The sequence below is a fragment of the Fukomys damarensis genome, unplaced genomic scaffold (genome assembly GCF_012274545.1).
Source record: "Fukomys damarensis isolate Sample0158 unplaced genomic scaffold, DMR_v1.0_HiC HiC_scaffold_8, whole genome shotgun sequence".
NCBI classification, from domain to species: Eukaryota; Metazoa; Chordata; class Mammalia; order Rodentia; family Bathyergidae; genus Fukomys; species Fukomys damarensis.
In genome coordinates, this window is record NW_022900920.1 from 10,839,866 (window position 1) to 10,865,835 (window position 25,970).

Consider the following 25,970-nt stretch of genomic DNA (forward strand, 5'->3'; position numbering starts at 1 on the left):
CTCTCTCTCTCTCTCTCTCTCTCTCTCTCTCTCCCCCTTCCCCTCCTCCTCCCCCTTTTCCTCTCCTTCTCCCCCCCACCACTTCTCCCTTTCTTGCTCTCTTAGTATTGGGAATTGAATCCAGGGCCTTCTGCTCTGCTACATCCTCAGCCCTTTTTAAGTTTGTTTTAATCCTGAGGCAAGGTCTTACTGAGTTGTGAGGCTTCCCAGTCTGGGCTCAAACTCGTGAGTGTCCTTCCTCAGCCTCTCGGAATGAAGTATGCATTTTCGACTGATAGCTCTGTATCAGCAGGCCCTCCTTGGAGTTTGACTTTTCCCTTCTCAAGAAGAGTATTTCATTCTCTTTTAGCCGTGTCCTTGAGGAGAGTAATTTGCTGCGGATTTAAGAGCCTTAGAGGAGTAATGCCTGGATCACTAAGACTTATTAGCAGTGGCTGTCTGTCTTTTTTGTTTTTGTTTTTTGTTTTTTTTTGGCTGTCTGTTTTTCATAGAATCCCAACTAAAAATTTCAGAATTCTCCGCTTATATTCACTCAGGCCACTAGGCTCTGTGGCTAGTGGCATTTCAAAATTTTCCAAATTTCCCAGAGTACTACTATAAATAATAGCAGATACTGTTATAAAAATATGTTACAGCCCAGCTGAAATAAAGCAATAATATTTTCATTTTAAGATAAAGACCAGAAAGGGGTCAAGTGAACATGTTTTGGTAAAAAAAAAAAAAATGACAATTTTTATTTCATCAGTTTTACAAGTACCCAGATGAGGTACTTGATTTTTTTGACCAGATGTTTGGTTCCTGAAGAGATGTCCCAATTGGTTATAGGGCCCTTGGTTTTGGAATATTTGGGTTTCAGACATGGTACCTAGGTTCTTAGAGAAGGTTTTTGACTCAGTATTTGGCCACCTGGCAATGCAGCACTTGCATCTCTGGTGAGGGCCCATCAGCACAGGGAGCAGTGGCTGCTATTGCTCTGGGCCTGCTGTCTGGCTGCCAGAGCTCCCAGATTTTTCCTGAGTTCCACTTATCTGGGACATCTGGTGAGCAGCTACCCTGGTGCAAGGTGTCTCCTCTGCACGGATGCTCAGCAACAGCAAGCCCTGAGCCCAGGACGGATAGGTTGGGTTAAGAGCAGATGGTTTTGGAGCCGGGGATGTGGTTCAGGGGTAGACACTTGCCTAATATCCTTTAGGTCTTAGGTTCCATCCCCGGCATCAAGAAAACAAAAACAAACAAGCAACAGAATCAGATCATCTCAAGAGAAAAGTAACACCCAACTGACATCCTTTGTCAGCTTTTTAGTGTTCTCACTTCTGCTTTAGACTATTGTTTGTGCAGTTAATTTTGTGCTAGAATTTTTCTATTTCCTCCAGGGCCCCAGCTTGGAAGGAGAGAATTTCACAGCCTTGCAGGGGAGGCTCCAGGTCCTCCCTGGGAGCGGATACTGATGTCCTAGAAATTGGTGACTTGGTGACAGCCATGCAGTGAGCTGGCACAGAATCCTGGGATCTTGCCCTCACCAGCCTGTCCTGTGCTCCTTCAGATCTTGTTGCACCATGACTGACTTTCTCAAGTAGTCTTCTTACCCTCCAGTCTTCCCTTTTGGTTTCTTCTAGGAGTTATACCTTTCCTGCTGTCTGTGGACACTTTTAGGTTGCTTTGTTAGTAATCCTCATGGACTAGAGGGGCTGCCAGACCCAAGCTACTGAGACAAAGGCCACTTGGAGTAAAGGAGATTGTCTCCTCTTTAGATAATACAGCAGTCATGAGATTGTCGTTTCCTAGGGGCCTGGGTAGGTTAAGTGCCACCTCATAAGGGATATTACCATGTTCCTTTGTCTCCGATGCTGAGTGCCACATTACTCAGTTTATATAAAAAATAATGTTTTAAAGGAAACATGACTTAATTCTCATCCCAACAGGAGGAAAACACAGAGCCATGGGCAGTGAATCACTCATTAAAAATTAAATCAATCCACCCACAACAGGAAACAACATAACAGAATGTCAGTGCTGGCTTCAAACTGGAAAGCAGCCAAAAATAGGTTTGGAAAATAGTGATTCTTCTGAATGTGATCTTGCTTCAGTGGTGTGCATCTGGGACCTCTAACTTTATCCCAGCAACGTACACTTTCCAGTCTGACTCCTACTGCGAGCTCCCCCAAGAGGGGGCAGGGCAGTCCTGGGGATGTCATTGCTTTCCAAACAGACTATTTGGCCTTCACAGTGAACCACACCTGCAAGTAAAACAAACCATCACGTGGCTCCTCTCCCAAGCTATTTGCCAAAATGGATCTCAGAACAGTGAGGAAACTATTTTTGCTTTGTTAACTAATGTTTCTGTTTGAGGTTTAAAAGTCAAAACTCATAGATCTACAATGTTCACTTCCAGCAAATAAGCAACACTACGGAAAGAAAATGACTGCTTGTCAAGTCCACTTTTCCATTGACAAAACTCTTTTCCAAATGTCCCCGCTTCTTTTGGGAAGCAGTGAGAGAGCAGATGCGGATGAGGGGGAAGGGAAAGTAAACGGCACAGGATAGGTGCTGGTTGTCAGGAAGATGATCAACTATGTACGGCTTCATCCAGGAAGGGAAGGGGTGAGCACCACTGTTAGAGAAGTGGATTTGGTCAGCAGATAACATGTGGAAATAGTTGGGAAGCCCGGCCAAGATCAAGGCAAATGATCATGAAGTTGTTCCAAAATACAATTATCTACCCATAAGCTATCTGGGGATCCACAGGACATACGCTCATTCGTTAATACTCTCTACTGCTCTCATAACTGTGAGATAGTATTTTTCATAATGGAATTTGTTTTTCTTTTGTCAGGGCTGAGCCACACCTTTGGTGATGGTTAAAGGAGATGACTGGTGCTCAGCTTTGAAAGGAACCAGGTTTGGGCTGGATGGAACCCTGGAGGTTTGTTGATAATTGCATTTAATGGATTTCAGACAACTCTCCAAGACTGATCTGCTATCATATATACATTCCATGTCCAGGTGCTGTATGTAATCTAGGTAAACATCCACACACACACACACACACACACACACACACACACACACACACACACCAGGCTATCATGTCATCACGTTGCTCCTTCTCTTTTTACTTCTCCCCCACCCCGTCCTGTCAGGTTGCTTCTCCAGCCTGCCTATGTTTCTGTTTCCTCATCTTTCAGGTGGCGGTGACCAGTCATACCTAGATTATTATCTGCAGGTTTTCATGAGGCCCAAATGAGATAATGAATTTGAGCATGCTTTTGCATACTGTGAAGTGCTTTATGTGCATGTGCTTTATCACACGTGCAATTTATGCTAAGCATAAGGCATTTAAATTATCTGGAAAAACAGGAAATACATCAAGTCCTGTTTGCCCAATAATGACCTCCACCCACAATAACATTTTTAAAAATTCATCTTTCAGCAGCAACAGAGTAGATTTAACACAAACACACACACACACACACACACACACACACACACACACACTCATTCACTTTGTTTTGTTTTTTTTGATACCAGGGATTAAACTCGGGGCCTTGTGCTTGCAAGGCAGGCAGAGGAACCACTGAGCTAAATCCCCCGCCCTAACCTATACCATTTCTAATAACAGAACAGTCTTGGGCGAGTTGTTTGGAATCAGTTAAATATGTTTTTTAAAGTTTTTGAAATTCAGTCTTCATCAGAAATAACACAAATCAGATTTTTGTTATTTACTTATACATATTTCTATTTAAAAAGGAGAAAAGCAGTTTAGAGAATCTATTATGTGATACATTTTTTGTTCAGCATTTCCATAGAGATCCTTATGTTCCTAATATTTGAAACACTTTGTGCTAAACTTGGCCTCATAATAGGAAGTTTTAAAAAGTCACTTCAGATTGGCAGTGTTGAATAGAGGGCATTTAGTCTCCTGTTTTTCCATGTCCCGACTCATTTGAGAAATCCTTCCATGGATGGGTCTGCTGTTGAGGGTGAGTTTCCATCTCAGGGAGACTGGTCCCTGGCCTCGCATTTGGTATGACCTTGTTCCTGATACAGTGGCCCAGTGGGTCTGAGACACTGTCCTATAACTCACACACCCGGAAGGATCCATAAATGTCTTGTCTTCTATCCTCCAACTTGAATGATGCCACACCTTAGGCAGTTGGTGAGGGTCTGCAACTGCCAAGGCCATCTGCCTCTACAAAGTGAGTGCCACAGAGGGGAAAGCTTGCACAGCCTGCTAGCCTGATCCCTGGGTACTCAAGACAAATTCCTTGCAGACCTGCTCACTACCCTGCTCCAGGTGTCCCACACTTTATCCATGTGTCACTTTTAACTAAAATACCACTTCACAAATCTAGTTCTGAAGGAAAATCAAGAGGGTGGATTTGCTTATTAAAGTAGAAAATATCCAGCTTACAATGGGTGGATTTTCATGAGTCACTCAGCCACCCTAGGGTCTCCAAAATAGTTAGGGATTGCTTTTCTAGAATGGTCAATCTTACGCTATGGAACAACCCTGGAGGCCCAAACAGACATCCTCTCTGCCATCCTCAGTGCACTACTGGCTGAGCTGTGGTGGAGTACAAATGGCTTCCTGAAACATAAACCTAGATTTCCTGCATAGAGTTGGATAACATTAGCTAATGAACTTGCCAACTTTTCATTTAATGAAGGTTTCTTGATAATAATCTTTAATCTAATATTTCCATCCCTTATAGTTCCATACTTTATAATTTAAAGCAATTCCACTGCATTAAAATATAAACAAGCACAACATAAACTCAAAGTGAGAAGAAAAGCTCCCCTGTAGATCCCTCTTTACCTCTGGTTCTACTGGGATGATGCCGGAGAGCCATCCTGGCCTTGGAGAATCCATGTTTCCCTGTTGTTTGAAAAAAAGGATTTCTAGAAGAATTCCAGCTCTGTACTATGTCTGCTGCAAGCCCCGTAGGAGACACGAGTTTATATGGGAAAGCTGTGTTCCTGTTTCCTCTAAGTGGAAACGGTGACTAATTAGTATGCTCTATGACAAAGGATTACCTACTTGATTCTTCCAAGGCATTTCTTGGAAGATCTTTGAATCTTTGGTGGGGAGCAGGGGATGGAACTATTGAGGGATTAATCTGTGGCACCTTAATCCCAGCGGTTGCCAGCTTCTGGTTGCAGATTGCAGAAGAGAAACTTCTCATTATTGGGAGAAGCACTGTTGTTGGAGAGGATGCCTGCAGATTCAATGGCCACTAACAGAATGCTCAGGTACAAGCAAAGGAGGGAGTCAGGGAACACATCCCTTAGAACATTTGTATTAGTTTTCCCATCCTTTTGCAGTCCAAAGGCAAGCAGAGGAGATGGTTTCTGTCCTGCGAGCTGAAACCAGTCACTCCAGCTGCTATAGCCAGAAAGCAAGATCAAGGCATTTGTCTACCTGTTAGCATACAGACTTGCCCCAGGAACTTTATTACAAAAAAATTGCAGGTTTTTTTGTTTGTTTTTTTTGCCATGGTGCTCATTCACACTTACACTAAGAAAGAAAAATGACTTGGTAGGGAAAACTCATTTGTACTAAAAGTGATAAAGAAGGAGGCATGAATCATTAAAGAACACCAAGCTAGTGAATGACTATCCTAAGTACTTTTTAAAATTAAAATTATCTGTTAATATGAGCACTTTAATTTAGTTGTCTTTTATTCCTTTGGTATTTCCACGAACCAAAGTGCAATAGTCAAGTTACAGTATCATTTAATTTTACTTAATAGTAGATACCCCGAGGTATAAAAATATAAGACCTGCCATTCTCAGTGCACTACTGGCTGAGCTACTTACAGAGTCTGGAGAAAGTATTTAAGCCTTAATTATGTGTCATCCATAAATTCTTAATTCTTAAATTCCATTGCATTAAATACTAAGCCACTAAAATCCACAGAGTTGCAAGCATTCTCCAGTTGAAAGAACTTTGGTTGCCTTTGGTCATTGACATGGACTATAGTATTACTTCCACAAGTCTACTGTTAAATGCAAAAAAGAAAAATAAAACCTAGGAAAGGGTGGCTCTGGTTAAGAAGCCTTGGAAATACAATTCAACAGGGAAAAAACCTGATTCTTTTTTTGGAAAGTCAAATGTTAACCTGGTAGGATTTTTTTTCAATGAAAAAATCAGGGATTATTTCTAGAAAAGGAATTATTGCTGGAATAGTATTACCATATACATCCAAACCAAGTTAAATGCTTTCTATAAAAGTTGGAAATCATTGCCTTAACTCTGTAATGATGTTACTAGTAAGAATAGCAGCTATAATGTTAGCTGACATTAATATATTAAGTGCTCACCTTGGGGCATCTCATTTAAATGTCACAATCTTCCTAAAAAGAGGTGGGTAGAGGATAAAAGGGGTCATTTGGGTTAATGTGTCCATTCAGCAAGGGCCTACTGTACTCTTCTGCAGCCAGCCCACTGGATGGTTTGTGACTGTCTCCATCCAACCTCAGGGAGCTTCACTACCCCACCTAAGGTAGACATGTGTTTATTTCTAACCCACTCAAAGCAAGTTTCTAATCCACAAGTTAGAATAAATTTACTTCTATCAATTGAAACCCTGAAGCTCTGGACCAAGTTCCAAATGTTCAACAACCAAAATGGAACAGACTAATCTATGCTGGTAGCCAGTGGGAAGATTACAAATGAAGGCAGTGGATAAGAGAACATGGACAGGAATTCTGTGCTTAAACATCAAAAAGATTTCTGCAGTGACAAGCACTTTTAACCCAGGAACTCAGTAGTTTCCTAAAGGAGCACTGAAATGGGGGTGATGGATGGGGAGATGCTGTGGGCTACTTTGGCGACAATATATCCACCGTGCAAATAAGGAGGTACAAGCAGTCACCTCTTGGACAAAGGCTCATCACCTCTGGACAGATACTGATTTCTGAATCTCTTGCTGGGTTTGAGACCATGGTGAGGAGACTGGAAAAGCCCAGCAAATACCTATCACAGGATCATTCAGCTGGAGAACTGCTGACTCACTGACTGGTAGAAGGTTAACCAGCCAAGAGGCCAGAAAATCTTAGGATGGGCAAAAAGCAAGATGACTGTGGAGGTGCCAGCACCAAATGGAGAGTCAAAGGGTACAGAGGACATATGCTTGTAACAAGCCAGAGACCATCTCCCGTATTTAGGGTCTGACCTTCATTTTATTCCAACATAGTAGGCACATTCATAAAGCACTTGGACCTACTTCTTCTGAATGGCATCATATTTAATTTGTATTTGAACCAATATAAACAAGTCAACATTTCTGCTTAGGATTCAGAGGCAATAAAGAATTGCAGATTTCTTGCAATTAATTCTTTACCATAAGAATATTATTCCTGTAATAATCCTCCTTTTTAATATCACCACTGACATTTACCCAAGTAACCATTCAGCATATGTGACTTTCAACAGAGAATATGGCTAGCAAAATCAGTTTGGTGGGTAGCAAATGGAGTCTTCCTTCATCTTTAGCTTGATAAATTATTGATTACACTACACATTCCTTATGGAGAAACATCCATGCAACCAAAATGCCTTCCGTCACACCAAGAACAACCATAATGATTCGTGCCCAGATGGAATAGGCCACTAAGGCTCCTTAGCTAAAAGAAAGGGCCAACCAGGGCAAAAGAACTGATCCAATGACCCTGAAATAATTCTGCAACACAGATAAACTGCTTCATACAAGGTCATACAATTAGGGAATAAAGCTTAGTTGCCAGCATCATGGTGCTAAGGGCAGAGTACATGCAGAGTATTTCATGTATCACCTGCACATGTGCTACAGCCACTTTCGAAACTCTCAGATTGCCTTCCCTTTCTTTCTCTAGAAAACTTAAAGCATTGATTTCATTAACTTTAAACACATGGTGTTTAAAGTTTTCTTTTTCTAAGAATATCAAAATCATGGAATTTTGTTATTGCCTGGGCTCCAAAAGGCCTTAAATATGTGATACCAACTGGTTTTTACCAAGAGTGCAATCCAGGAAAGCTCCTTTTCAATAATTTTTCCCTTAGCTGATCAATTTAAGAAGCAATTACTATCAGTGCAATTACGTTCCACCATGTGCCCTAACAGGTGCCAAATGTGTGCCACTGAGATAAGGCAAGATCCTTTAAAAGTAGTGACAAGTCAGAGAAAGGAAAACATGTGGAAACTGTATTCTCAGTAATACGTTTCAGGATACTGAGAAGCTGAGCCAAATTTTTGAAAAAAATGTAACACAAAGGTGAAATGAGCCTGCTCAAGGAAGTTGAAGTATAAAAGCCAAATGACACCTACTGACCATATGGTCTTTTTTCTTGAGAAGATAAGCCTCCTCTAACAATATCATTCCACATACATTTTTTAAAGCCAGTTAACTACACATCAGAAATAATTTTTTGAAAGTTTTGTACTCACCAAGGAAAAACAAGGGCTATAGTCTGAAATAGAAAGAAGAGAAAAAAAAGTTAGTTTTTGGTTGGTTGGTAGCTACATCCCCGGCCCAAGCTGGTATTAGTTCTTGACTGCAGCTACTTTTTGTTTTTTTACCAACAGCACTAGGTGGATTTGCTCATTTTTGCTTCGTTGTTCAGAATCTCCTGGGGACTATTTTATCTTGATGATAACTTCTTTTTCTGTAATCATCAGCTTTCTTTCATCAGCTTTCCTGCCCTAACCCTTTCGTGATCTCTAGTTGTCAGTTGGTGATGGAGTGTGGTCACGGGCCTAGACCTGAAGTGAGTCGAGGCCCATCCCCCAAGACTCTCCAGCAGGCTGCTGGAGTCCTAACATAGCATATGTAGTTTTCTTCCCCCTGAAACACTCACCTCAGCTCATCTTCCTTGAAGATGGCCTTTTTAAACTTGGCTGAGGATAATCCCCTTCCCCCCAATTTACCCAGTGTCATCGTGATGCAGCCTGGCCATTAATTTAGCCCTCATGTTCTTTTACTCAAATAGTATTGTTAAGATATAATTTACATACCAGAAAATCCACCTGTCTGAAGTGTGGAATTCTATGATTTTTAGTATATTCACAAACAGCAATACATTACTATAATATAGCATTAGAACATTTTCATCATCCAAAAAGAAACCCCATACCTCTGAATTCATTAGCACCTGAGTCCTACCTTCTTATTATCCTCCAGAAACCAATAATCTACTTTGTCTCTATGGATTTCCTTATTCTGGACATTTGCTATAAATAGGGTCACACAATATGTGGCATTTTACAACTGGTTTCTTTTGCTGAGCATAATGTTCTTGAGGTCCATCCACATTGTCAAATGTACTAGTATTTTATGGACTAATAATATTTTATTGCCTACCATACTTTGGTTATGCATTCTTCAGGTGATGGACATAGCTCTCAGTTTTTGTGTGAGTGGCCATTACGGCAGTCTCACATTAGGACCTTTAGCCTGCCATCTAACTGTGAGCAGAGACTATGCTCAGTTGTAATTGCACAGGTACGCTGCTAAAAGGGTGGAATCATGCTTTGATTGTCACTATTTTAAAACAAGTAATGCAGTACATGCTGTTTTCCACCAAAAGAGACCACATGTTCTCTCAGTCCTGGCAAAGGCTGGCTATTGTAAACCAAATACAATCAAGATTTGCAGTACAAAATTAAAACACGTTGTTATAAACCATTATATTGTTATAAATTAAAATAGGTGACTCATGAAGTAGGTTCAAAGCCAAAGAAGCAGGAGAAAGAGTTCTGGTTACTAAGGGATTTTAAAACCTACTTGGATAAATCAATAGCTAACATTGTTCATGATGGTGGTTACTGAGTGCTACTCCCCCGAGTACTGGGAACAAAGCACAGATGTCTGCTCTCACTACTTATATTTAACATTGTGCTGGAAATCTTAGCCAATGCAATGTGGCAAGAAAAAGAAATAAAATATATAGGACTTAGGAAAAAGAAGAAAACTTTTATTTTCAAATGACATTATAGTCTACATAGATAGTCCAGAGAATCCACAGAAAGTTACTTGAGCTAATATGTGAGTTTAGATCACAGGATGCAAATCTAATATATAAAAATCAGTGGTATTTATATAAACTGATGGTGAATCACTGTAAATTCAATTTAAAAGATACTCCATATAACACCACAGCATCTACTAGGGAAGCTTCAACAGTGTGACAACCTGCCAAGTAATGTGTGTTGTGAAGTCCCATATAACCTAAAGCATAAGAGCAGAGCAGAGAAGTACTGAGTGTTAGGCAGGAGGTGGTAACTGATGACCACAAGGGATAGGCAAACTTCCTTTTTGTAGAATAATTTGTCATAAGAGTCTACCCCGTCACTCCCTCAAAAGCCAGGGAAGATGCTAAGAAGTGTGACTTGTGATGTTTGCATGGAGTCAAGAATCACTCAACAATGGTTATTACAAATTGCTTAAGTGTTTTTGCTGTTTTGTAGTTCATATTTGATTATATGAAAATGTGACTACCAAATTTCTCTAAGTGTAGAATTATAGCCCAAACCAAACAACCAAGGGTCCTCTAAAGTAAATCTTTACTAATTGAATATTTCCTTTAGTCCAGGACCCTGATGTAGTCACTGTAACATTGAGCAAAGTGTTTAAAAACTGTGAAAGGAGCACATGAGAAAATAGGGTTGGAGAAAGTGGTTCATATGGGCAGATCTGAGGAGCTGGGTGACGGAGAAGTTTGCACAACATCCTTCCACAAACTGGACACTTCCTGCTCTTATCTTGAAGGTCAACATCCTCCCAATAGGGGAAGTAGAGACGATGTTAGGTTCACTGTACCTGTCAAGTTCCTGGTGGGCTGTTTGTGATATCTCACTCACATCTCACAACTGTCCTATGAGGCAAGAAGAGCTACTTTAAAGATGGAGACCCTGAGGCTGGATAAGCCCTTCTTCTGGGTCATAAGGCAGACAGCAGAGCAGCAGGGGTGCTCCCCCAGCACATTTTTGTCTGGGTCTCTGGAGAAAGCATCCTGCACTGTAATTCACTTTTATTTGCTTTTGTTTAGTTTTGTTTTGCATTGCTTTGCTTTGGCTATATCTCTGTCCCTTGGTAAAGCTGTAAGTCCTTCACGGCAGGCTCTGGCCTTCTCTTTAATTTCTAGAGTCTGGAACACTGTCTACAACAGTGAGAGCCTCAGAAAGGCATTCGTTAAGGACAACAATGACACTGGGTCATTCATTCCTTAAAATCTCTTCTAGTTCTAGGGAGAGAACCACTATATTCTATGGTCTCTCAATACATGGAAAGACCCAGGCTGTCCATGTCTTTCCAATAGGTACAAGATGGTGTTTTGGAACAGGACAGGCCACACAGGCCTGCACCAGCCCAGCCACAGAATAGGAGCACAAAGCCATGACATTCTGAGTCCAGGGAGTGGAGCAGGGAGGGAGCCCAGCCCACCCTGACAACATAGGGATGGGACAATTCCACCCTAAGGAAGGTGGGGAAGGCAGGCAAGTTCAGCCTTAACAGTCCGCACTCCTAAAGGAAGTACTCAGTGGTGGGGCTTTGTTCTGATTGTTCACAAGATAAGGAAAGACCAACCCAGCAAGTTACTGTAAATCCAAATCTTGCAAAGAAGAAAATAAAACTACAGTATTCAGAGCCAGTCCCTTGGCACTGTCCAATTTAAGAGAAAAACTAAAGCTGTTTATTCCTCAGGTGGACAAACATGGCCAATGTTTCCCAATTCGGACAAAAACAAAATGTCTTTTATACACATCCATGGCCTAATATATTGTCAGTATTTGATGGAGCAGTGACTATGCTGCTTATCAGCAAGCTTCTTTGAAAGGTCAGCAATGTTTTGGGGTGCACATTTGCATCTTATTTTAAAATGTTTACATGCACATTTTAACAGGCATAACGTAACTAAAATGTGATACTTTTATGATGGATTAAGGTTATAGAAGCAAGGACATACAAAACTCTACATCGTGTCATTAAATACTGGGGACGTTGGTCTCAAAGAAACTGTGCTGTGACTGATCAGACCCCTGGGCCAAGTTCTGCAATCCTGGCTGCATTCTCTTGGGCTCTTTTTTTTCCTCCAAAGACATGGGGCTATCCCGATGAATGAATCAGAGCATTGGGATAGCAAGTCATTTCCTCTCAACCAGGGTAACCCTCAAGCTCAATGACTATGACCATAAATTTACAGGGCCTGGCCCAGCTGAACAGGACAATTACTCCAAATAAGAAAATAATAGAGACCCAATCACATGATCACATGCAGGGGAATTGACGGGGCCTCGGCAGTGGCTCTCCGGTTGTCTCCGTAGACTGTCAGGCAACTTCACTTTGCTTTCAGAAAGGTTTTCAAATGATGAGGGAAAGTGCATAATGTTTCTGAGTCATCTAGGCTTCAGATTCGCACTGATATCATACTCTGCCAAGTCTCACAGTTTCCTTGTTTACCTTCCAGGCATCAGCAAAGCTGTTGATTTCTGTATTTTCTAATTCATGAAAATCTGGAAGGAGCTACTGATGTTGGGGAGGGAGGTCTCCCCAGAATGAAGGAATTTGGTAAAATCTAATTAGGCCTACCCCACAGCCTCAAGCCACCCTGAAAAAGAGGCGCAATCTATAAAATGATGTTGGTAGTATGGGGGAAAAATACCCATTTTCTCTACGATCCACCTTGTCAACCCAAGACAGGCAAGAAAGATTCCTAAATATTTGTCAACTTTTAGCAATTATTCATGGACAGCTGCTCAGCAGAGATCTATGTGCACCCTGCCTGAGCCTTAGCAGTACCCTCCCCTTCCCCAGGTATACTCACAGGCTCTTCTCTAATTACTCCACAGCAGGGGTACCCTCTTTGGATAAGAAAACTATGCAAATTAGCAAGCCAGAGAAATCCCTTTTTTGCAAGTACAAATGTCTGTTTGTTTTTTATACTGCCACGCCTGTCATCTGTCCATGGCATTGCCATAAATGTGGAGTTCAGGGGCACAGCAATTTGAATTTGTTCCCTTCCAAGTTGTAGGGTATCCTGCTAGCCCCAGAGGAGAGGACACACATACCTTCTCAGACAGGGAGAATCACTGTCATGTTTTGTAAAATGTCTCTGCCTCATGAGAAGCTTCTTTGAGAGGCCCCCCTGTTTAGAAGTGGGACATCACTTGAAGAGCCACATTAAGAAAAGGAACAGCTTGGGATTTAGCTCAGTAGTTCCGCCTGCCTTGCAAGCACAAGGACCTGAGTTCGATCACCAGTACGGTGGTGGGGGGAGAGCAGATAGTCTGTGCCAGATGCACTACAGGGACCACTTTCACTACTCATAAGAAAGATCTGACACTGGACCCAATTTTCAGATGAGGAAACTGAAGTCCAGAGAGATAGGGTGATTTGTCACAGAGTCCCACCCTGGCACAGTACAGTTGGCTCCAGAGCCTGCCCACAGGTTTCTCTGCCTTCCTGTTGTCTTAGAGGATGGAACTGGTTATACTCAATGCTTAAGCCACAAAGGAGCCCTCTACCTGAGAGATAGAAAAGAAATGAGGCTAGACCATTCCCTTTTGCCTCTAATAGCCCACAATTGGTGTGATCCCATGGACAGCTGTTACACCCCTCTCCCTCACACCCCCTCACTTCTTCAAGGTTGCCCTTGAGTTACTTCAAAAAGTGGGCTCAGGCCCTCTGGATTTCCTACGAGACCGGGGGCCTAAGGAAGAGACTTAGGACAGGCAGAGGCCACAGTAATCCCTTCCCTCAAGGAAACCATGCCTCAGCTTCAGATGCTGCACTATGACCACTCCAGCCCTGCCAGATTTATTCACAACTGTCCTGTGCTTGATAACTTGCCCCAGCCTTCTAGGCTTCCCTGGTCTCATCCTTCTGGACACGACTGTCTTTTGACACTGCTTTGTTCTCTCGCAGGCTTGTTTCTCCAACAGCATCTTCATAACAATGCCATGGTGGAGGGAGGTAGGTATCCTAGATATGTACACCTAGGAGAAAGCATACTATATATAGAGTTTGAGTACTTTCTAAGGTATCAATTTTAAGCATTGGCTGGGGGTCTTGGCAAGTATCCTGCAAGGGTAAAGGGAACTGCAGTAATATGAATCTTGACTTTGACCTTGGAATAAGTCAGTTCACCTATTTGAGCCTGTTTGTTTATCTTTGAACAGGGATAATCATATTTACTTAACTGAGTTAATAAATGAGATTAGGACTGGACACAAAACTCAGTACATGGGTAATACTCAATAAGACACTGATATGGATCTGGAATTTGAGTGGGCAGGGCCTGGGATGCTGAAAAACCATACGGATTTGGGATGAAGCCATGAGGGGGCTGCAGAAGTTGCAAGCTGGACATGCGCCCCTCTGCTCTCTAAAACGAAGGTTATCTTGGAGACTACAGAGGGCAGGAAAGGACAAGAACAGGCTAGAAGTGCACTGTGGATCCCTGACCACTAAGAAAACTATACCTGAGGTGCAGTGAGGGACAGAGAGATGCACTCAAGGGCAGGGGCCGTAGGGATGGAGCTGGGGGAAAGAGCTATTCCTCAAGTCTTGGAGACTTGTGAAGGGAACAGAGGGAGTACAAATCAAGGGCAACTTCTGGTCTCAACAGAAGGTGTGCTACTCACTGAGGCAGTTGCCAGTCTCGGAGCTACAGCGAAAAGACTTATATGGTGCTCCTCATAGACACACAGGGTATGAGCCTAAGAGACTCAGAAAATACGCTAAAATCTTGGCCAGGGCTTTAGCTCAGTGGTTCCGGTACCTGCCTTGCAAGCGCTAAGGGCCAGAGTTCTATTCCCGGTATCAAAAAAGAAAATACACTAAAATCTTAAGAAAAGGAGAAACCCAAACTAAAAACGTGTTTATTTTCCAGGCACATGATACCCAGAGCAGTTTGTTAACTATTTCTAAGAAAGATTTTGAAAATTAAGAAACAAGTAAGTAAAATATCTGTCAATCAGCTAGTTATTTTGCCAAAGCATCCTCAAATATTTTGATTCAGTGATCCCCCAACTGGCTGATCCAAGCAATTTAAATAAATTCATTAATACAAATCCCTATGAAATGCACAGAGGGGAGTCCTGCTTTGAAGCAAATAAGACAAAAAGAGAGGGAAAGAGGGAGAAAGTGCGGGGGCGGGGGTGGGAATGTCATGAAGCTGGACCTTATCCTCTTAAAGAGGAAAAGTTGAATCTCCATTTAAAATAGAATAAAAGGTAAGTTTTTGGAGAATTCAGAAATCACTGAGCTACAAATAAATCTGTCTCCAGGCTTGATATGCATTGCTGAAGACAAGCACCTATTTTTCCCCACCACTGAAAAAGTTCTGTGAACTCGTAATGAATCCCTCCTCCACAGAAAAGAACACTGCGACATTCATTTGACAACAAAAACAGCATTATAGCGAAAATATGCAGTGCTCCATTCTGGAACAATATACTGCAACAAAAGTGTAATGTTTGACTGCATTCTGTTTTGTCTACCTAGAAGGTCAGTTTTCCCTTCCACTGCTGGGCAACACACCCATACAGCTCAAAGAAAATGATTTTCTTTCTTTACAATTCAAGGAATCATCTCAAAATGCATTTGTATGTGCTATTGAGCTATCCAGTGGGAATGTTTCCAGATCTTGGAAGAACATAGAGAGTGCTAGAGGCCAGGTGGGAGGGAGTTTATGTGTCCTCAAATACCTGTGGGGCCTTTAGGCCCTTATATGTCTCCTGCACAGCCACTGGTCTTTCTTTCATCCACAGTCTGAGGGAAGGAGGAAGAGGCAATGTGTGTTCTTGAGGCAGAACCCTGTCTACTGACACGGGTCTCTTGACCTCTCTCTACTTCAGCGGCCTCTAGCGATGAGGTCATCCACCTTACAGAAGAGGGAATTGAAGCTCTGATGATAGGGCTGAAATCTCCAATGTGTGAGTCTAATTTCATCCTACCCTATAAGGGCAGTGTTCCAACATTTTCTTGATATTTTGTCTTGCTTTGGCTGTTCTGTGAACACTGGGGCACTTCAGTGGGATGTGAGCATCTTTATGAACCATTTGTCCAAATGGGCCAGCTCACTAGTATGGTAGGTACACGAATTTCACACTCAGGTCCAGGCTTGACTTAATATTTCAGTTCAGTAAGACTTACAAGCAGGACCTCAGTGTATGACATAAGATACGAAGACCTTTGCTGCTCTTGTAGATAGTGACATCTCCACAGTTCTGTCACAGATATGGAACAGGATATTGACCCCATTCTAATGACATGAACAGAAATACCACTCACCTAAAATTTTCAGTAACAGGTAAAAGATAAGGTTATCTTTTGTGAGTTCAGCCATAATGAGAACGTGTGCATCTACTAGCAAACTTAGTCCACTGTAGAAGTAACAAAAAGTACAGTCAAAATGTGCAAATGTCAGAGTTTGGAAGAATAAATCAAGCTTTGTGAGAAGTTCAGAGGCATCACTCCACCTATGGCTACAAAATGTCATTGGCTGAGCAGCAGGTGTTCATCAGATGCCTCCTATGTCTGAGGCATGTGACTACGTCAGGGCTTCAGGCCACACAAAGAGTGCCATCAGATAAGTTGTAAATGGTGGTGAGGGGAAAGTCAGCCCCTGGGATCACATAGTGAGGAAGAAGTTATCGAGCATATAGTTCTAGGTGGGAGAGAGCAGGAGGAGGAGATGCAAGCTTGGAGATCTTCCAACTAATTTTGCAAATACAAACCTGTCACCTGCACAATTGTGACTACAATGATAAGATTTTTTCACTGCCCTCCCATTGCATTGGCTAGCTTCTGAGATTTAGGGTGATCTTGGGTGCTGTCCAGCAACTCAGTTACTAAATGGCTGTGGAGTATAGGGTCACTAGGGATCCTATTAAGAAGGGTGGCCTTCTTAATGGCTTTCTCAGCTTTGCCTCTCCCAGCTGGAGTTCTGCATGTGTGCAGGGGAAGCACCCTGACTGCATGTGTGAGTGTGTGTGCATGTGTATGTGTAAGTTTCTCTATGAAAAAACTAAGAACGCAACTTTAATATTCTGAACATTGGAATTGAGGTTGTAAATGAATACAAATTCTGAAACTTCTGTGCAGGGAGAGAGGAGGCATCCTCATATTCCTACTGCTGGCTTCCCTTAAAGGTTCTTGGCTCTGGGTCACCCTAGCCACAGGCCTTGGAGCAAAGCCATCACTCTCATGAACCAACAATGCTCTCTACCGAGCACCCAGCACCTGAGTCAACAGCTCTCTCTTACTCTTTACTCACCAGAGTCAAAAGATTCCCAGTCTGACCTGTCCTTTGCAGATGCTGATGACAAGAATGAATACTACATGAGACTCCTTTATCCCTACATGTGACCTTGTAGAGAGGTTAGAGTGTCTTTGTGCCACCAACACTCACCAAACCCCTTACATTAGCAGAGGGGACGGGGAACTACATTCAGTTATCAGACTTGTCCTTTCCACTTCTATCATAATAATAAGATGTCCACGGAAAAGATACCACATGGTGAAAGAAATGGAGAAGCAGAATTGTGTTCTAACTCCAAGGTGTTAGCCTTCTTAACTGAGTGCTAGAGGAGTAAATCTCTGATTGGTATTTTTCAGGTAAAGGATTGACTCATGGATGCTGTGGAGTTGCAAAAGGAGATTTCTTCATCTTTGGGACCCTACCAGCTTACAAAATAAAGTTGTCTGGGACACAGCACCAGGAAAGTGTGTTTCCTGAAAAACTGGGAACATTCTTAGCATCAGACAAGAACAATACGAGCCATTGTTTCATTTTTGCCTTGTCAGCCAGGAAGCTCAGGACTGAACTTAGGCGCAAATTGCAATCTCTTCTTATCTTTGGGGAAAGGGAAGCCAGAATTTACTGAGTGTCTATTTGTGCAAGGCTTCCACAAAATATTTCATGCTCTTGACCATTCAGTTATTTTTATTACAACCTCATGGGTTAGAAAGTCAGAGTTGAAAGAAGACAGGAACTCAATCATTCAGCTAGCAAGTGAAGAGGCAGCATCCAACACCAAATCCATTCTGATACTGTGTTTGTCCCTCTCATGAAGTGCAAGATCACTGGAACATCCAGAAAACTTTCTAATACTTTAGAAACCAAATTACCCCCACTGAATTAATAGATATGGCAAAATACAAAATGACTGAGTTATGTAGTAGTGATGCCTTCCTAAACCAATACTGCCTTGTGAGCTGGTCATCATATAAATTCTGTCCTCTGAGAACTGACTTTGGAGACAACTCTGTGACCCATATATAGGTAAACACACACACACACACACACACACACACACACACACACACACACACACCCCAGCAACTTGGGATGCATCAAAGCCATCATTTAGATTCACTTAAAAATTATGCAATGCCTTGCATGTAGTAGCTGTTTGGGAAACATAAGAGAAACTTTGGTGCCATCTAGGATTCCATTTATGCAAAGTTCAAAATCAGGCAAAACTAATCCACAGTGTTAGGAGTGGGGACAATGGTCATCCCTGGAAGGGAAGGGAGCACAGCCTGGAAGACAGCAGTAGGAGGCTTAGTGAGAGGGCTGGTTATGCAAGGTGGGTCTCTGAAAATTCAGTTCTGTGTACTTTTGACTTATGTATACTGTTCTATAAGCATGCTGTAGTTCAATAAAATTTACAAATTTTAATTACAGCTATAAGTTTGGATTATAGTTAGTATTTGCTCTGCATGCATAAGTAAACAAATTAACTAATTTGTTTAATTTATCTAAAAACTCCATTTTAAAATATGGTCAGCTGAGAAACTCCTCATATCATCTGCTCCTGCCGGTCTCCCTACTGGGCAACAGATGACCATGAGCATCAAGAAACAGAATGGGTGTGCAAGAATAACAATGCTGCCAACTTTGTCCTTGAAGCCTGTTTGTGCGGCATCAAAAGCCTGGTTTCTTATCAAGCAAGCCTTTTCAGCTTTAGGTATAAACTTTGTCAGACAATGGTTCTCTGATTGTAATCATGTTTTTTTTTAAAAAAGGAACTAGGGATCTCAAATTTTCATATATTTTTAAGGTGTGGGTTATACAGACAGCCCCAAGATTTCCACTGTAGGAAGGGATTCTCCCAAGGCCAAGATGAGATCTATCATCAAAGAATATGGATTTGGCTCCAACAGAAAGGGTCTGGGAGGATGACATTAGCTTTCTGACCCAGAAGTTTTCCATTTACAAAATGAGGGTAACCTCATTTTGACCTTGGTGTGGTGTGACAAGCTTGTCTTGCTTGGCCCAGGTCCACCCTCGTTTTAGCACTAATAATGTCCCATTCTGGTCAAATCTCTAGTCTCTGGCTGATTGGGTGGCAGTTCACACTAGGATTGGGTGGAATACACAAGGTTATGTCCTCAAGGCACCTTTTCAGGAGGCTGGCACACACCATGGGCTCTGCTAATATTAATTTTTATCTTTTCTCTAAAAAGTGTTTATTTTGGCTATAATATCGCTCAATATCTGAGAAGCTTCCTGCAGTCCCAGCTTTCCTTTAGCTTCCTGACCCACTTTAAAAGATAAAGGATGGGTAACTGTTAGCAATTCCTAACAGACGTGTGTCCAGAGGGCTCCACATACCTGCTGGCTTCTGAGACAGCAGGTCCTCAAGGTACAAAACCCGCCAACTCAAGATGTGCTGTCTGACCTCTTTGAAAGTTTATGTTTTTGAGAGTGAAATGAGGATAAAATACCTGTGCTCTCTGAGGAATGCTGGGCTGCTTGGTGAAGATCTGGCAGGTCCATTCTTACCACACTATGTTCATTTCCTTGTATGGTGAGCATAGGGGTCACAAGTATGCTTAGGTGAGGACCCCTATAGACCTCTGTGGGGACCAGTGACTTGCAGAGGCATCTGTGATGCCATGCATGACCTTGCCACTAAGGCAAAAGGGACAGTGTGCAAAGGCTAGGATAATGCAGGTATCTAATTGTCCAGCAGTGGCCCAAATATCAGTGCCCTCAGTGTCTAGGGTCCTGCTACAGGACAGGATGTGAGACTGGCAGGGTCCACAAGTCTGTGAAGATGTGATGTTGAGCAGCTGGACTGGGCAGACTCAAGAGCATGGCATTAGACACTGAGTGTACTGGGAGGCATCCCTATAATTAGTACAAATGAAGCCACTTCTATCTTCTAAAGTATGGCCATTAAAATACATGTATATTTATGCTTCAATATAAACTGTAAGTAGAAATGAAAGTTAAATACTTTATATGGTTATGTTTTTGTGCAACTACAAAAAGAATGCAACGTGAAATCATTACTATAAACATGTCAGATTAGGAGCTGTCTTTTTCCTTCTCCTGCAGACACCTGGGAAAGAATTGAAGGAACATGATTAACAACAGAGAAAACCCAAACTCCTGGTGGAATGGGCATATGTGATCCATGCTTTTTTTTTTTTGCACATTTCCATAGGGATGGAAATCAATTTAAGTACTGAAAATAGCCACAGAAAAGGGAAAAAAGGATCAAGCTCTATTAGTTACCATGGGAATTACTAATTGAAGCACATCTTTTGTCTTTTAAAGATCCTTGCCATTCTTGTGACATTTAGAATGACAAAATTAAGGGAGCTTGCATCTATTTCCTGCTATTTGATAATTATAAAGATATCATTAGGGAAGTTCAAATTAAAGATGCTTTGATAAAAGTAAAGCCCACTTGTTATCGTAGTGACATCTTCATTAAGGAAATCCACCTTGAACAGAACTTCAGAGGTCAAGGGCAGGCTCCGCAAATGGTTCTGAGAGATGCAGGAAAGACATTTAAAAGCCCAAACATTCTCATGACATTTGAGTGGGAGAATGAAAAAAAGTCTGGATGGATATTCCTGTCATTCAGAAACAGCAGTTCCCCTGTGGTCCACAGGGTTCTCTGACCTTCTAGCAGAATGCCAACATCTAGAGCTGAGGACGACCTATGTTCTGAAAACTGTACAGAAAAATGCAAATGCTCACTGAGGATGGAACTTCATGGTATATACAGGTGCACAGAATGTTAAAAAAAAAAATCATTACTTAAACAGAATTTGTATTCCCAAAGTAACATTGCCAAATGCCACCACACTGCATCTTAGCAAGAAGGATCCACTGTGATCTAACAGGATTTCCTTTGCATATGAACTGGATTGCCCAGTCAATGAGGTTTATTACGGAGAAAGACAATCTTTGCCTTTATTATTGAGAATTGTCACAGGCAGGCTAGTGCTGAAAACTGTGGAACTGAGGCCTTCGTTAATTCTTAAAAGTGCTTCGAAACATCATCTATGAAAACACAGAACTGGAAATCTGGATTTAATAAAGGAAAAAGATTCTCTGCCATTACTTACAGGCTGCACTTACAGGGGGTTCAACTTCAAACATGCTTGCTCTCCTTTGCAGGGAGTGGTCTCCACAGGAAAGAGGCTGCAGACACCAGAAGGTGGACTTTAAAACCTGGGACCAGCATTCACATTGAAATTTGCTTCAAGAAAAGAGTACAGGGGCTGGGGATTTAGCTCAGAGGTGCCACTGCCTGCCTCACAAGTGCAAGGATCTGAGTTCAGTCCCCGGTACCAAAAAGAAGGAAAAAAGAAAAGGGTACAAAGTAGGAAAACTTGAAGGGATGGTGCATGGTTTCTCCTCCATGAGGCAGGGAGAGTCCAGCACCAAGTTGCAAGCAACTTTGAAGACGCACTGGGACCTAGCCCACTGCCTCAGCAAGGGCAGACTCTCCCCTGGGCACGGCTTCTGCCAGGGCCAGGGTTTTTCAGGCAAACGAGTTGTGCTGGCAGGAGGACTAGTGAGCCACTGCCTCAGACTATTAGACAACATCCCTATCGGGTAGCTTCTGTACCTATCTGTGTACATAAACACATGCACACAGGTTCTGTCACTGCAGGCGAGGACAGAGAGAAAACAAACACACCCACCTGTACTGATTCTCCACCTCTCTGGGTTGGAGACACTTTTCCGGCCCACTGTGGGTCTGTCAACTCCATTCTACCACCCAAAGTAGTGCAGAGTCCTCTTATTTATCAAGGACAAAAGTGCGTTGATTTAAAAACATTTCTGCACACTTTGTATGTGCTGGGCTTTCAAGATACCAGAATGGGCCAATTCAGAAGTTGACTAATCATTAGTTCAGATTAACAAATGGCAATTATAAGCAGTTCTTTGAGAAGATGGGACTTGATCTGGGCCAATAGTCAGAGGAGGACTCCAGTAGGAGCTGACTTTGGCTAGGAGCTGAAAGAGGGAATGAGAAAACATCTCAGACATTTCTGCCATTGTGTGTGTGTGTGTGTGTGTGTGTGTGTGTGTGTGTAAGATGAGGTCCTACTGCAGCAGCAGCCTTGGGCTGTGTCTGCCTGCACCAGCCCTTTCCTCAGGGCATTGCAGGTTATCTGCTTGTCTACACACGCCTCACAGAGCTCAGCTGACTGTCTAAAAATGCAATTCACAGCCTCACTGACTGTCCTCCACAGACTCCTTCTCAGATGCACATCTGCTTCATAGGCTCAGCCAATGGTTACCAGCCTAAGGCTCCTAATCAAGGCTTCTATCTCCACATAAAAATCTGAGGTCACCCCTACTTGATATATTCAAATTCCCCCATCCAACCCCTCTATTTCCCAGACCCTGGTTCCTATTGACGGTAAGGTTTTTGCTACATAGGTGGGCATCACCTAAGTCCAGGGACTCTCTACCTTGGTATAATTGACATTTTGGATCAAATAATCCTTTGTAGAGGTGAGGAAAACTGCTTTGGGTGTTGTACAATGTCTAACTGTATGCCTAGCATCTACCCACTAACTTCCAGTAACACTGACACCCCTTCCAGTCATTCCAACCAAATACATCTCCAGACATTGCCAGTGTCTTTAGGGAAAGGGGGAAAAATCAGCCCCATCTAAGAACCACTGGCTTAAACTACTGTTGTTCTGACCACATATGGCCTCCATGGCTTTCTTCAAAGACTTCCAGGTAGAAATGCCAGTGCAGAGCCAGGAGGAGTCCTGGCCCTTCCCTGCAGACTCCATGCCCAGGAGGGTATCCTCCATCACCCCCACCCCAACTACAAGAAAGGTGGCCTCTGCCTCACTGGGACTGGTCTGTCCAGCAAAGCAGATGTTCAGTGACACCGTTCTATAGTTAAGCCACCAGGAACCTGTGACTTCACCTGGGCCAGTGCAACCTTAACTCCCTCAAGGTACCATGAGTTACCAGGAGGAAACCATGTGGTTTCCTGGCACACTGCCCACAAGGCATCTGTCACTGGTAGCTTCCCGCAGGTGTAGGGCTGCCTCTTCTTCATGGCCAGGTGTGTGCCCAGGAGGCCAGACCTACACTCCCTCCTCTCAGCCATCCACTGGCCACCCAGCACCAAGAGGGCTGTTCTTCCCTCAACCTCAGACACCCACATGTTTATTGTGCTTCCTGTTGTCATCTAGAGTTTTTAAAAACAAAACAAAACAAACATATAGACACCTATTATTCAAGCAAATTGAAATAAATCAGTAGTAATCCATACAGGAAAGCTGAAAGTCTCTCCCACCTCCAAAACCAGCATCACTTTAGTGGTTATTTTATGCCAGGCAGCGTGCAAAGCACATCTCGTGTTTTCTTTCACTCAGCCATGCATTCACCCATGTCTGCCAAGTACTCATGCGTGCCTGGTCCTGCTAAAGTGAGGCAGCATGAAATCCTCAGTGCTGCTGATCCCCTGCAGGAGGCGTATATGAAATAAATACCAGAAGTTGTAAATAAATCGGGGTTGAGCATTCTCTACCCCAAATCTTGGGGACAGAAATACTCTGCTTCACATTTTTTTTTTGATTTGGAAATGTTTGCATATGTATGATGAGATATACTGGGGATAGAACCCAAGTCTAAAAATGCAGTTCATTCATATTTCATATACATCTAGTCACATAGCCCGAAGGAAATTTTACACAGTATTTTTAGTGCACATGCATTTTTGATTGTGACCTGTGACATGAGGTCAGGTGTGGAATTTTCTACTTGTGGCATCATGTTGCTGTTCAAAAAGTCTTGGATTTTGGAGCATTTGACATTTTGAATTTTTATTTAGTTTTTCTTGTTAGCTCATGTTGGAGGTCCATCATGAGTACGTTCACTGTGGGTAGTTGGTACATGTGCACGATACAACTTAATTCTTTTTAGGGATGCTCAACTTGTATTAGACCACCACATGCAGCGACACTTAGGAAAGGACAGGCACAGTGCTGCAAAGGAAGTCACACAGCTGCAGCGGACGGCCAGTGCCAGAGGCCACGACTCTTCCCCTCCCCCTCCCTCGTGGCTGTTGCAGGTGATGCAAGGTTAGGACAGAGCAGCCCAAGGTAAGCAAGCCTCTGCCCTTGTGCAATGCAGCATCAGTTCATTCTCAAGTTCAAGGCCAGCCACCCTGGAAGCCCCCTGGGAGCCCCTTGTTCCCTGACGGACCACCGTTTCTCTGCCCAGTCACAGAAGGAAGAGCATCTGCAGAGAGAAATGCCAGCTGTGTGCCTTTCCCGACACCCCCCCTTCCCACACTCCCACCCACACAGCCCTCTAAAGATCCATTTTCAATTCTCCATGTCGGGTGCCTTCCAAACAGCTCCTCAACAAGCCCCGTGCTGTTCTCATCTCACCTCGGCCAGCCCAGCTCCCAAAAGGAGACGCTGTCACCAATAAAGACATAAAATAATCAGACTGCAGCTGGGATATTTTGCTGAATGTCTAATCGTTTTCGTTTGTGTGGGCTGAAATAAGCACTTCTATGCCCCTGGAGAAGGCCACATACATGCTGGACACGTGGGCACGAGTAAGCCCTTCATAGAGCCACCGCTCCGCCCGAGAAGCCATCCTTGGTGTAGCCTGAATGCCCACTGACAGCCATGAGGCAGGGGGTGGGGAGCCACTCGTTTCTGGATAAGAAAGCCTCACACACAGTTTTGGCTGAATGGAGCTAAGCACTCATATATTAAAGCAAGATCCAAGTGATAGCAAATTTATTAAACTACGAGGTCCAAAGATGACTGAGAACCAACCTCAGGGTTGTTGAAAAATGGAGGAGAGAGGATTCAGGAGGTCAGGGTCTCAAGGGAGCAGGTAAAGTGGGTAGCAGGGAAAACACCGCAAAGAGGCCAGAAGAGCTGAGTCTGATGAGCAGAAGAGAATCCATGAGCTCACAGCAGAGACGTCACCAGAGGGCCCAAGGTAGAATAAGTTGGCCAAGCCTCTTCCAAGGGCCAAACAAGACATCCTAGCTACTAGCAGGCAAGGGCAGCCCTTCTGTTGCTGTGTGTCATCAGTCTTTACCTACTGGGTGTCTGCAGTATGGAAGAAAACGCAATAGAGATGCTGGAGACAGCAGGCAGGAAGGCCTGCATCACCTTTCATTGTCCACTGGGTTACCACATCTACTGTTCAGCGATGGTATCCCAAATCCCCAGGCACTGGCAAAACTGTCAGAGCTGGAGGAATCGGTCTCCTTTCCGACCTTCTTTCACCATTCATTTGTCTCTTTTGCTCTTTCATCACTTTCCATTTTGTATTGTAATCGTCTGCATCATCATTGTAGCTTCCCAAGAGGATTATATTCTTCACAAGGACAAGCACTAACTCTATATCTTCACCTCCTCTGTAGCAAAGAAGAGAATCTCAATAAATCTCCTTTGAATGAATGAATAATAAAGATAAGTGCTACCATCAGTGGCTCGCCAAGCACTGTGTTAGAAGCTTCAGAGTATTACCTCATGTACCCGCGGAAGCAGCCTAGCGGATGTTATTATTTGTTTTTACGAGTGAAGGAACAGAGAATTAAAGAGATACCCTGCTGGCTAGTGGCTGAGCCAGGATCACAGGGAGGTGGGTCTGACTGCGTACTGTGCCCTAATCCATTACAGAGAAAGTGCTGTGGGCCATTTGAAAACTGCACCGCTTCACACACAGCATCTTCTCA

The 25,970-nt window shown here is 43.0% G+C and overlaps 1 protein-coding gene across 4 annotated transcripts in view; it reads right to left on the reverse strand.

Moving 5' to 3' along the window:
- The window catches only part of Ptpre (protein tyrosine phosphatase receptor type E), a 134,271-nt gene that overhangs the window by 80,630 nt on the left and 27,671 nt on the right, over positions 1 to 25,970 (reverse strand). For 2 of the 4 annotated variants that reach the window (XR_779506.3, XM_010620768.3), the window contains exon 2: positions 8,427 to 8,449. The gene's annotated coding sequence lies outside the window, so the exon portion shown is untranslated. Of the gene's footprint in view, positions 1 to 4,816; positions 4,917 to 8,426; positions 8,450 to 21,351; positions 21,370 to 25,970 lie in introns of those variants that run through there. The other 2 variants (XM_033761358.1, XM_033761359.1) reach the window with 2 other exon arrangements.